Here is a 7,323-nt window from a genome sequence, read left to right as displayed (position 1 = left end):
TCCGTGTCAACACTGAAGTATAAGTATCATTTGGATGCTCAACCCACGTGGAAAACATTGTAGGGGAATCAAATGTATTATGTAAGGAAAATATTTTTGCAGGTCAATAGGTCAATGGCCTCCAAACAAAATAAAACAGAAGGTTTACTTGGTTAGTCAATGAAAATGGTGAAATTGTTTCTTAAGTTTCATTAAACAACTTAATGTTCTGTGAGGTTCCCGAAGGAATCTATAGAAATTAGACATTTAAAATCATACAATAATCGGACTGGATGAGAAAAACAGATCGCGTTTTGTAGTATAACTTACGAAAGGCTTTTAGACTTATGTCCAGCTCTGGACTGTGATACAGAGTTGATTAATTGGCTGATAATTATATAAACATAATTCGTTATTCCATGTCGATAAATAATGACAATATCATTTGATATTGAATTTGATGATCCTCTGCTTAGTCTTTTCCTGACTTCCCCAAAAAGCTATTTCTTTTTTGACTAAAAGTTTTGCCCTCTTAAATCTCTTCAGACCAATACCTTTCTCAAAATACTACGCAAGATTATACGGCTTCGGTTTTCAATCATAAAATACGTCACACCTCATTTTATACGATCAATCACCTATACTCAGAACTACACAAGCTATTAAACTTCAAATATACTTCGTTTAAGCATGTTTAAAATTTCATTCATATAAAATCTAAAAAATGAGTATTTTTAATTTGACCTTTATTGCACTGAAGCTTCTGTCTTCACCTACAATGTGACGAAACTGTCGTGTTTTGACGACTGGCTCAAAAGTGATTTATCAGCTAAAGGGTTGATATTGAGTGGAGGGGCTCTGTCTATCACCGAGCATTGTTTTCGATATCGTAATATTCATCCCAAATAGTTTTTATTATTATGAACACGAACTTGTATTATGATCTTTATGGTATGCTTCTTCGGAAAATAAAGTTCCTTTTACACGGAGTACACTATACATTGCCGTATGTGTTCGATCGCTCATAAAAATCATTAACGATTCCTATTCAATGTACTTTAACTTAGGTATTTCACACATTTATTTATGAAGCTTTTTAAGCCACGTATTTTACTGTCGTATTCTACATATACATTTGAGTTATTCAATATTATTGCTTACGCAATATTCTGTTAAATGTATACTTTGATATACTCGTAATATTTATTAATAAATGCCATGAACATAAAAGATTAATCATAGTTTTCGACATTTTCTAGTTTAAATAAATCTTTAAAAACATTTAAAACCTAGATTCAAGGACTCCGACCTTCAATCCTTTAGACCGAAATATTGATTTCGAGTTAGTCTGACTTCTTAGTAAAAATGTAATATCAGAAAATTCTCGCTAAAAATCGGCGTTAAAACCTGTCTAGAATTTAAAAAGCAGATTTTTCATTTCAGCGTCCGTAGGTATCTAAATAAATTATATTTTTCTTTCGCTTCTTATATTGTAGACTTATTGGATTCGTTTTATTTTACTTATGTATCTGTTTTTAGGTTTTGGAATTCTTACGAAGTTCAGTGGACGTACTTATAATAAAATGAATTAGATCGTTATGCCCATACAAAAAACCGAGACAATACTTCCAATTCAAAATCAACATCAAAAGTCATTTATTCAACTTAGGCTGCTAAGTTGCACTTTTTGAAAATTAGATTACATTGGACAGCACCCAGTTTCGCCCACCCTTCGCCGCTTCTAAAGTGCTTTTGCTGTGAGAGAAGAAACGGCAAAACAAACTCCCCGGCAGAAGTATATCCTAAAGGTTGTCCCCAAATTTTATAAAACGAAAGCCTTCCGTCACCGCATCTTCTTATAGGACTGAGGCAGAAATATACGCCGTAGTGTTCTGTCTCGCTTCTACCGCAACAGACGTACTAGTTTACTCACGCTATGCTAGAACATGTGCTATAGTAACTTCTTCAGTAGATTAAAGACTATCAAGATACGATGACCAGTTTGTATGACCCAGCCAATCAAAAAGAATCTTCATACTTCAAATCAAAATAGTAAACAATGCGTAAAATTGGTTTCACATTTCCTTTATACGAAATTATATATTAAATATTCAACCTGAATCTATAATAGTACCTGTACCATGATATACAAAAACTAAACAACTAACATTGGTGGAAGGGAGAGAGCACTACATTGCAGATAGTGCCGTCTCGCTCATACACATACAAAAGTATTTTTAGACTCTTTTAAGTACATATACCTGCGTATCATTTTATAAGCGCTTGAATGAACAACGAGAACCAATTCGAAAACCAATACTCATGTTTTCAATTTGAAATGGCAAGACATTACTCTGAAGACGTCGACTTTGTGTATCGTGAAATAGTACACTGTTCTGGACTTTAGAGGAAAGAAAACGATTTTCCTTTAAGTATTGTTTTGAGTAGGGAACAAGAACAGCTGAAAAATGAGAAGTGAACTAATTTGCTGGTGAGTAAATAGTTAGGAACTTTCAGTTAGTAACTAAACTGGAGTCAAACTTATACTTTAAAAGCATAAGATTTTCACAAACATTCAAAATACATCCAAATTCAGAATACGAGTTTGTGGATCACACAAAAGCTTGGACAGCGCAGGGATCGAATTTGCGGCACGTCACACGTGCAGACAATCAAAACAAGAAGGACTTAGAACTTCAAATATGATTATTGGTACCATATTGGCACACAACGCTTTCACAACCACAATAGCTCTCCCCCACAAGCATAGTACTTACAAAGAAATTCCTCTATTACAAAGGCCAAATTTCTATCACCTATCCATAGACAATTGATTATTTGACCATTCCAAATTTTAAATCTAAAACACTACATCTTCGGAAATTCAAAACTTTAACTGGAACGACGCCGCGGGGTGCAGCTACTAAATAACTTACAGACACTTTAGAGACTGTTCTGAAAAACTATCTCTACCTTTTAGAGTAAGACTATAGCAGTTGTGTGAGCGAGAGAGCGCTATACACCCTGTATACTGTCATCTCGCTTTCCAAGACGTGGTGGAATCACCCCTGTTCGGTTCGTGACACGACTGGCTCGTTCTAGGGATAAGACAAACGATCCCACTTTACGTATTCAAGTACCGTGCAGCTAATATTCTGCTCTATAGTTTAACAGATAGATGACTACGTTAGACGCGTTTTGTCAAACACCAAACAATACTATATGTAATTTTTTTCAATCGACTTATAATAGAGGTTTTTAATACGTCGGTTCTTTTTTGTTATCTCTGATCTTAGGATTGGAGGATCCATTTTTTTTTTATATTTATTTAAATTTAACATGGCAATTTTTATGAAGCCGCTTGTACTCCGACACTTTGTTCTTACAAATATTGTTAGAAAAGTGTAATAGACTGGACTGTCTACAGCGATATTTATGGGGACCGCCGGACTACTTTGGGACCAAACGGGAATCCTTAAAATCATGAGTGTGTGATCCACGAGTGTTAAGAACTCACGGCACAAGTATTAAAATCCGTAGTTTGAGTCGTTAAATTTGATTACATTTCCTGACTTATATTTCTGATCGTGCAATTTTAAACCCTCTCACCTAATATTAGTATCCACTATCATTAATTCCTCTTAATACTCATCCAAACCAATTTTCAACTGCACGCAAAGCCGTACGCATTTAAAATCCGATTATTAATACGTTATCGTTGTTTGACGTCATTCATAAATCCGGAATGTTTCAATTCGGATTAGTTGCAATTTACACTTCAATGCCTCCACTATAATATATATAAAACTTGTACTTTAACATATGTATATAGCGTATTCGCAAAACAAGTATGAGAGGTTAAGTGAGATGACATAATGCAGTTGTGTATGTTGTTTCCCTTCAATAATGGCAACAATCCAAAGCTCCATCATTTCGGGAAACAAATCCTCCAAATTTTCAACGAATTTTTAAATGTATTTTCCACGTATTCTCGTCACGTAACTGTTAAAAGTTTCACTAAAAACTGCGAATTGTTTATACTTTCATTTTAAACTGTAATTTATATAATAATAAAATAATAATAAAATAATTTATTTCCCAAAAAATATTACAAAGTTTGTCTTAATTATTAGCTAGAAGAAAACAATGGTTCAGATATATAATAGCATCCGCTGCCGAACTAGGTTAGGACCTGTATTTCAGCAAAACGGCGCCACTCCCCGTAGCATCAGAATTTAAACTAGCTTATCACTATTTTACACAAAAACATCAAACTAGAAATAAATGTGAAATAAATGGTGTGTAAGAGTGCCTCTCTTTGTATATGGGTGTAGTGAACGTGTGTGTATGTGAGAGGGTGTGTATTGTTTACATATCAGACTTATGAATACTGATTCCCGCGAAACAATGACTTGTCCAGCTTGTTGTTATTTACTACGTATTTTAATGTATTTATTTTATATTATTATGTATATATATAAATTTTTTTTCTATTTCTCTGCCTTATATATTATTATTTGTTATTATTAAATTATTAATTGATTATCTTTGTACGTTTAAATTACCGTAAAACCGCCAAAAGCTCCTCAGTATCTTTGTATTGCAAAGTTAGTAACCAAGCTTCAACAGTTTTTTTGCATTTGTTTTTATTTAGTGGATAGATTGTAAGGATATTATTGATCTTATTATACAAATAAGGACCTAACGCACAAAAGAACTTCCTGATGAAAGCTGTGTGAAACTGTTTTGTATATTCACATACTCTATTTTTGCGTCGTTGCGTATTGTTTTGGGGATTAAAAGGCAATTCGTGATGTTGCTTCAATATTAGGGCCGAAATAAACAATTGTCTGACTGTAAGCACTGCACAGTCTTTATAAAGTAGTGCTGTAGGGTACAAGAACGGGCGAAAAGTGCTTACCTTTAGTACAGCACGTTGTGCGATTTCGAGGCGTTTTATAATTGTAACCGGAGCACCACCCCAAACAGTGATACAATACGAAAGCAACGACTGGCATAGTGCGAAATACACTTGTTTTACAAGTTTGGGTTCAGCTACATATCTTAATGTTTTAAAAACTATTATAAGCTTGCGGATTCGTCCAGTTAAAACCTCAATATATTTAGCAAAATTTAAATTTTTATCTAAAATTAAACCGAGATATTTAATATGCTCAGTTTGTTTTACTTTGGGGCAACAACAGTTCTGGGTATTAGAATTAGGTTCCACGCAACTATGAGCTACCAAAACATGTTCATCTGAAAATCTACTTTGGTTACGAATGGTAAAAGTCATGTACTTCGTCTTATCAGCATTTAACGTCAAGACATTATCGGCGAGCCATGTAGTTATAACGTTAAGTGCATTTTGAGCAGCTTCGTATGTCTCTTTCCAGGTATTTGCTGAAAGTAAGATTACCGTATCGTCTGCGTACGATATAACTTGACCCTGGGTGATATTTTTTTGGCACAGATCATTAATATACATCAAGAATAAAGTAGGCCCTAAAACGCTACCTTGCGGAACTCCAAAAGTTACTGGCAAATCGGCGCTTACGTAATTTCCTATTATTGTAGCCTGACATCGATTTGTCAGATAGCTTGTAAACAAATCCAACTGTTTGTCTCTAATTCCAAACGATTCGAGCTTATTCAGAAGCATGGGGACAGAGACCGTGTCAAAAGCTTTGGCCAAGTCCAGAAAAATAGCCAAGCACTTTCTTCTGTCATCTAAATTTATAGCTATATATTCCGTGACAGCATGGACTGCATCAGAGGTGGACTTAGAGCGACGAAAGCCATACTGATTTTTAGATAGCAGATTGTGGGATTCCAAATAATTTACTAACCTAGTATTAATAAGTTTTTCTAGAATTTTGGCAATAGAAGAGAGCAGGGAAATTGGCCTGTAGTTAGTGACACGATCCCTGTCACCACCCTTGTGAATGGGAACAATTAAAGACTTCTTGAGTTTATTTGGGAAAACTCCCTCGCTAAAACAATGATTAAATAAAAATGTCAAAGGGGCTACTAAAAAGTCCCTAAACTGTTTGAGGAATCTGTTCGAGATCCTATCCCATCCAACAGCGCAATCGTTTTTTAGACTTGAAATTATATTAATGACTTCATTATGCTCAATTTCCGTCAGTACAAAAGAATATGATGTCCTAGAAAAAATATTGGAAGCGTTATTAGTGAGCCTGCTACTCCTGGAAATATTTTCTGCCAATTTTTTGCCAACATTGACGAAGTAACTGTTAACTAACTGTACAGACTCTTGTGGAGTAGGAGCCAATTTTAATAAATCGATTGGAGCCGGGTTTGTTTTAGCGGTGTTTGTAATTAATTTGATTGCCTGCCATATTTTTTTATTATCATTTCCTGCATTAGATATTTGATCTTTTTCATATGCTCTTTTAACTTTCCTTAATATTAAATTACAGTAATTTCTGTAGCGTGTATACGTGATTCTGAGGATTTCGTTATTAGGAGATTTCTTAAGTTTGTAATGTAAACGGTCCCTGTTTCGCATGCAACGCATCAAACCCGGAGTTATCCACGGCTTTATAATTTTCTTTCGCCCTGCTAAGGATATTGATTGAGTATTCTTGTCTATAGCCGTTGTCACAGAATCAATAAAGTAATTTAAAGAATAATCTGGATCTGAAGATTCGTATATGGGAGTAAAGTCAATTTTAGCTATGTCAAGTTTAACTTGTTCGAAATTTATTTTATTTATAGTTTTTACAGAATAATTACGTGTTTGTTTTTTGTATAGGGATAACAACACCGGTTTGTGATCAGTCAGTGTGGTATGAACAACTAACGTAGTTGCCAGATATTTTGTTTTTAATAACACATGATCAAGACAAGTTCCACTGGCTTCCCGAGTGACATAGGAGTGGGCTGGTAGCAGTGAGTGATAGGCCGCCAGCGTCAAGTATTGATCTATATTACGGTGGGGTTTGTCCGAATTTATAGCAATATTTATATCCCCTATTACAGCGATAGTTTTAAACTGTTTTATTTGTTCCAAAGTATTATTCAAAGAGTTACAAAAATGGTCTAGATTTGTATAGGAAGGGGATCGGTATATAGCGATGATGGCAATATCGCTTCCTATCCTAATCAGTAGGCCATTAGCTTCTGCAATGGAAGGTTCTTCCACCGTGATCGCAAGTCCTTCCCTACTGTACACAACTACACCGTCATTTTGTAACACGTTATTTTTCGTAGAAAATACCTGGTAACCTTGTAGGCTCGGAATGATGGGCGCACAAGATAACCAACATTCGGTTAATATAAGTATATCTAAATCTAGTTTAATTCGAGTCAGTAAAACTT

Source organism: Trichoplusia ni, chromosome 20 (genome assembly GCF_003590095.1).
Source record: "Trichoplusia ni isolate ovarian cell line Hi5 chromosome 20, tn1, whole genome shotgun sequence".
In the NCBI taxonomy this organism is placed as follows: Eukaryota; Metazoa; Arthropoda; class Insecta; order Lepidoptera; family Noctuidae; genus Trichoplusia; species Trichoplusia ni.
This window is presented reverse-complemented; position numbering follows the sequence as displayed.